Source organism: Phalangium opilio, unplaced genomic scaffold (genome assembly GCF_054372755.1).
Source record: "Phalangium opilio isolate 3A_F unplaced genomic scaffold, DU_Popi_V2 ptg000217l_1, whole genome shotgun sequence".
NCBI lineage: Eukaryota > Metazoa > Arthropoda > Arachnida > Opiliones > Phalangiidae > Phalangium > Phalangium opilio.
In genome coordinates this window covers 14749876-14756291 of record NW_028324218.1, presented here as the reverse complement: position 1 = coordinate 14756291, position 6416 = coordinate 14749876, and the positions used below count along the sequence as shown (strand labels likewise).

At 35.1% G+C, this 6416-nt stretch overlaps 1 long non-coding RNA gene and 1 other non-coding gene across 2 annotated transcripts; one reads left to right on the top strand and one right to left on the bottom strand.

Annotated features, from left to right (window-relative positions):
• Positions 1-1003: 1003 nt before the first annotated feature.
• Positions 1004-1864, bottom strand: LOC149617970 (uncharacterized). The gene is made up of 3 exons (XR_016375975.1): positions 1774-1864; positions 1476-1685; positions 1004-1172 (listed from the first exon to the last, which is right to left on the bottom strand). It is a non-coding gene; the product is annotated as an uncharacterized LOC149617970 (long non-coding RNA).
• Positions 1865-6027: 4163 nt separating this feature from the next.
• On the top strand, positions 6028-6100 carry TRNAV-CAC (transfer RNA valine (anticodon CAC)). Its single transcript has one exon. It is a non-coding gene; the product is annotated as a tRNA-Val (tRNA).
• The last annotated feature ends 316 nt before the right edge of the window (positions 6101-6416 follow it).

Genomic DNA, 6416 nt, shown 5'->3' with positions numbered 1-6416 from the left:
TGAGCAAACTATAGCTTAACCTGCTACTAGTAGGAACAGATGTAATCTGTAGTTGAAATTTCATCATGTGCGACCTGCGGCCCTGAAACTCTCCCATAGTCCCAGTGTGTGTAGAACATAATTTTTTCGCTGTTATCTGCCAAAATCAATCTTTCTAGATAGTGCCGCCTGCTCACTTGAATTTTTCATGATATATTAAGGTTTGAACGAACAAAATTCTAGATTACTATTTTCACTACCATGTCCCTCTGCTACCTTGAAGCAAAATTTCCTCTCTTTTTGCTGCTCATTACCGGTGCCATTCCCTTGACTTTCTGTTCGTTATAACTACTATCATGAGTTTATTAATTTCAAACCAAAATATAAAAAAATGGATTCTTTCTCCTTTTGTGCTACTTAGAATATAACGTTGTGCCGCGCCTTATCAAATAGTCTCTAACCATTGTTAGAAACTAGAGAGAGAAATTGGGCAGTAACACTGATCATGCCCTGAACTATGAGAAAGAACAATACGACGGTTCACTAAAGTACACTTGATATTACATCATTTTGCAAAACCGCGAGTAAAAATGTTACTGTCCCTATTGAATTTGGCGCCATTGGTTTTAGAATAATTAAAATGTTCCACTGCGAAGCGTGCTGGTCACGAATGGGGATGTAACGTCTTTAGGAACCTTTTAAAACGCAAAAACCATACACGTACTCTCCCAAAAGTAATTAATGTAATGATAAAATGTTTTCGGGGAATGGAATTGTGGTCGAAAAGCCGAGATAAGTAAATTTTTGAAATTGATTACCAGTAAAATAATTTATTTCAACGGAAAACGGTAATGGAACGTTGTTTTTTCTTAAGCATGCATTTAAGTTTCAATTAAAAAGAAAAATTAATATCTGATCCTTCAGACAAGTGATAACCTCAGTCTTATCGATACTTTTTAGGTCTTGATTCTAATCAAGACATTTTTGATTATATAGGAGGTAGTGATAGTTCAAATTCTGCAATTTCGACCTTTGGTATATTTGTTTTGCGATTGGGTATTGTTTCATTCCAAGACTTCACCAGGTTTCTTTTGGGTGACTTTTTGGGTTAATTTCGGTTTATTACGTCGAAGCAAACAAAATCCAATTTCTAAAAACATCATGTCCATAACGAAAAATTACGGGAACAAAGTCTGTCATTAAAAAGTAATGCAATATAAGTAAAAGCTGGAAATTATTAATGGAACAAATAAAAAGCTATTGTTTCACAAAATTAATGATAGTGCATAGAGTAAGGAAGTGGCCATTTCTATCGATCCCTATTGTGTTTCTAATGGAACCCTTATCGTCATTCCAAATCGTTGGAAACTACTACTGTAAAGTGTTGTTCGTCAATAAATCTAACGTCTTGATTGAACGCTACTTTCGTCATGAGACTCGGGAAGGAAAGGTCTCGTGTGTTGGATATCTATAGTTTGAAATTTTTTGTGACTTACACTATTAAAAAGAGCACGAACAACGGACTTCCTGGTGAATTCGCTATGACTCAGATATGTTCGTGAAAGTCGTGATTAAATGAGTAAGTATTACATATGCTTGGATAAGCTGTTTTTCTTCTTCAAACCTCGTTATTTAGTATGGTCAGGATTGTTTATTTGAACCTCAGTAGTATTTGGCCAGTTAAGCTTTGGTCTGGTCATTTGAACCTCGGTAGTATTAGATAATAAAAATTATGTGAGGTAAGTCAGGTTAGGTAACGGTATGATGAATACTTAATAGTAATAGGGGATGTACCTTGTATCAGCAGTTCCCAGAAGTGCAGTTAGCAACAGCGATTCCCTAAAAAGGTGTGTTGTTCAAAACTGCTGTTTTTGAAATAGCGGCTGCTATTTTAGGGATATAGCAGTTTCCAACTCGAGTGTTGAGCACTTGTAAAGCCTAAAGATTAAAAATAGATCATGATACGCTAACTTAACTAAACCTTACCTGGCCTGATACTATTGAGCATCAAATAACGCCATTTAGGGAACCGCAGTTATGATAATCGTTGCGACGGGATCCACTCATAGGCATGCACTAAATGGGTTAAGAATTCTAGTAAAACATTGCTATTTCCGAAAACAGAACCTTTTTTTCTGAAACAGCAGTTTTGAACTACGCTGCTTTTAATTTTTCTGGAACCGCAATTGCTATTCAGGAGCTTCTGTTACAAAGTACACAATAACTGGACTTCTCAGAAGTTAATGAAAGTTCCTTTTGTGGAGTCTGAGCATAAATGATACATTTTCATACTGTCATCCGATCCGTACTCAAAAATTATCCACAGGAAGTGCATGTTAAATCGTATTATATCTATAACTTTGATTATAAGCAATCCGTTATCCAACAACTTGTGGATTACTTAGCGAAAATGCGTAGATTTAATTAAAAATTGTCCTATAGTTTATTAGAAACAAAATTAAATAAATTGTTCGGTTATACTGCATATCATAAATAAGCAATTACGTGTCTGTAAGCCAGATTGAACAGTGAATTTAATATTGCAGAAAATAATAAGAGACGAAAATGTGAAAAGGGAAGCGTTAAATGGGCAAAATTAATTAAAACAATATTAAAACTGAAAGTTTTAAAGACATGATTATAAAACAACAAGACGATTCCATTGAATAATTGCCTAGGAATCAAAGCACAGGGCCGCCATATTGGGAGAGTTGCTTTGCGCGTAGAGGCAACGTCAGATGGAGCTCTCGTTTTACTACAAACTGGAGGCTAGTCGACTCACACTGGCGCTTGCGGTGCTTCTAAGCGCGATCGATATAGCCTAATATGGCGGTCCGGTCCCTGTACTGTTTAATTTACCTATGGCATTACAGGATTGGTCTATTTTTAGAAATATTACCATGTTTTCCACCAAAATTACCTCGCGAAAAATATTTCATGATGAATTTTAGTCATCTTTTTTATAACAGTAAACATAACGTGTTAGGTTGATTTAGTATACATTTTACATTTACTTTAACAGACTACAGTGATATATATTCTATTTTCTAGGGAGAATGAAATTGAATAAAAGTCATCTTTATTCGGTTAGACACAATAAAGAACAGAAATTGTGGTTTTAAAAAAAGGCGCTCATTTTGATTTTAATTTATTTTGAAACGCATACTTCCGTAATTTCATAAAAAGGCAATTGGTTTCAGTAAGAAAAGGCTACACTGTCCCTGAATAAAAACAACTTTTTAATGAGAAATCTATATATATGTAAAATCAAGTTGGACAAAAACTTTGATGGGCTGGTTTGCCGGCCTTCACTCACCGAATGGCTGGATACACGTGAAAATAATATATTTATTTATATATATTTAGGATTTATTTAATTTTGACAATAACTAGCTTATAATTCGAAATCTCAATATTTGTAAATCAAGTCGTAAGAAAAAGTGCCGCTGGTTTGTCGGAGTTCAATCGCCAAATGGTTGGATATTCGTGAAAAATTTGCAGTGACAGCCAAAGTTTCTCGACCATTTGTTCGATAGGTCTGAAAACGGTTTTAAATGAAAGGTTGAACATTAAACTGGTGCCTTTTGCAGTTTCATTAAAAACAATTAAGTTGAATACCCTGAAACTGTGGACCATACGACTTTTTAGTGGTATGGGTGAGGTAGTCGTTTTACGGCGATTATAGCGAATTTATAGACAGTTATACTAGGTAAGCGATCAAAGGTAATCAAGCTTGGTAGCGATGAAAGATAATTAAACTAGCTTAGCAATCAAAGGTAATTGAACTAGCTTAGCGAGCAAGGGTAATTGAACTAGCTTAAAGATCAAGAATAATTGATCTAGCTTAGCGATCAAGGGTAATTGAACTAGGTTAGCGATCAAGGGTAATTGATCTAGGTTAGCGATCAAGGGTAATTGATCTAGGTTAGCGATCAACGGTAATTGAAATAGGTTAGCGATCAACGGTAATTGAACTAGGTTAGCGATCAAGGGTAATTAAACTAGCTTAGCGATCAAGGGTAATTGAACTAGGTTAGCGATCAAGGGTAATTGATCTAGGTTAGCGATCAACGGTAATTGAACTACGTTAGCGATCAACGGTAATTGAACTAGGCTAGCGACCAAGGGTAGTTAAACTAGGTCAGCGATCAAGGGTAAATAAACTTGGTTAGCGATTAAAGGTAAATTAGGTTAGCGATCAAGGGTAAGTTATTAGGTTAGCGATCAAGGGTAAATTAATTAGGTTAGCGATCAAGGGTAAATTAGGATAGCGATCAATGGTAATTGAAATAGGTTAGCGATCATGGGTAATTGAAATAGGTTAGCGATCATGGGTAATTGAAATAGATTAGCGATCAAGGGTAATTGAAATAGATTAGCGATCAAGGGTAATTGAAATAGATTAGCGATCGAGGGTAATTGAAATAGGTTAGCGATCGAGGGTAATTGAAATAGGTTAGCGATCGAGGGTAATTGAAATAGGTTAATGATCGAGGGTAATTGAAATAGGTTAACGATCGAGGGTAATTGAAATAGGCTAGCGATCAAGGGTAAATTAGGTTGGCAATCAAGGGTAAATTAGGTTGGCGATCAACGGTAAATTAGCCTGGCGATCAAGGGTAATTGAAATAGATTAGCGATCAAGGGTAATTGAAATAGATTAGCGATCGAGGGTAATTGAAATAGGTTAGCGATCGAGGGTAATTGAAATAGGTTAACGATCGAGGGTAATTGAAATAGGCTAGCGATCAAGGGTAAATTAGGTTGGCAATCAAGGGTAAATTAGGTTGGCGATCAACGGTAAATTAGGCTGGCGATCAAGGGTAATTGAACTAGATAAGCGATCAAGGGTAAATTAGGTAAGTGATCAAGGGTAAAATAATTTAGAAATCAAGGGTAAATTAGGTTAGCGTCAAGGGTATATTAGGTTAGCGATCAAGTGTAATTGAAATAGGTTAGCGATCAAGGGTAATTGAAATAGGTTAGCGATAGGGGTAATTGAACTAGGTTAGCGATCAAGTTTCCACTGTGAAAACGAAGGGAAAGCTATTTGAGTTGGAGTGGGCGTTGATTGTCATGTCAACCAGTCAGGATTGAAACTTTAAATAATGAACACGGAAAACCCTTAGACTTGAAAGGAGCGTCTGATTTTCTCCCCTAAGATTTAAAACGCTATTTTCTAAACAAATATAATTAATATTAAGACTGAAGTGATAGATATTAATAAAAACTGTCTTTGCAGACAAAGACGAGAAAACGTAAGAGATAAGTTTATAAATTAATTGCCTGAAGTACACATATTCAAATTTTGACTTTTGAAGACATGATTATAAAACATTAAATATTTGAAAATAATTCATTTCTTAGTTTTTTTCACCAAAATTTTATTTGCCGAAAATATTTTCCAACATTATTTTAACAAGTACTTTGCTCTTGATAATAGTTCTAGAAATAAAAATGGCATTTCCAAGAATATTTTAAGGCTAAAAATATTCTTGGAAATGCCCGGGTATTAGCTTGATACCAGTGTTTTTTCTTTTCTTGACTGTGTTATACTTTTTAGAGTCGAAAAGATCTGAACTTTGATAGTGATCTTTCGAGAGCTATATAAAAAGGTCATGTTTAAAACTTCGACAACTTAAAATTATCTAACACGTTTTGTTAGGTCTCACTACTAAATTTATTCTTTCAGCTTTTAACGATTTTCAGTATATTTTATTCTACAGGGCCGGTAGGCCCTTGTAGATATGACTTGATACCGTTTTGTATCGTTAAAGTAATATTTACCCGCTTTTGCTAATTTCCTATGGAGATTAACATGGGTTTTTCGTGATATTTCCCCACCGATAACTTAAAAACTACAGCGAAGATACTTTTCGGAATTATCTTAAATTAACAATTAAGTATTCAGGGTGTGCTATCAGCCAGTTTGATCAAAACAATTAAGTCTAAGTATGTTAATTTTAGTTAATTACAGAAGTACGGCTTTGACCATCGTGATTGGACATAATAATTAGTTATATCTCTTGGAGAACTCAGTGTTACTAAGTATCTGTAGTGTTGTGGTTATCACGTCCGCTTCACGCGCGGAAGGTCCCAGGTTCGAGCCCTAGTAGATACATGTATTGACCATCGTGATTGGACATAATAATTAGCTAGATCTCTTGGAAAACTCAGTGTTACTACGTATATGTAGTGTGGTGGTTATCACGTCCGCTTCACACGCGGAAAGTCCCAGGTTCAAGCCCAGGTAGATACATGTTTTAACCATCGTGATTTTACATAATAATTAGTTAGATCTCTTGGCAAACTTAGACTTACCACGTTTCTGTGGTGTAGTGGTTATAATAAATATTTAACAATTATTTCACTTCACTAGGTTTAATAATGCGACATAGGTAGCGTGCTTTTTCCCTACTTTCAAAACCATTAAACTA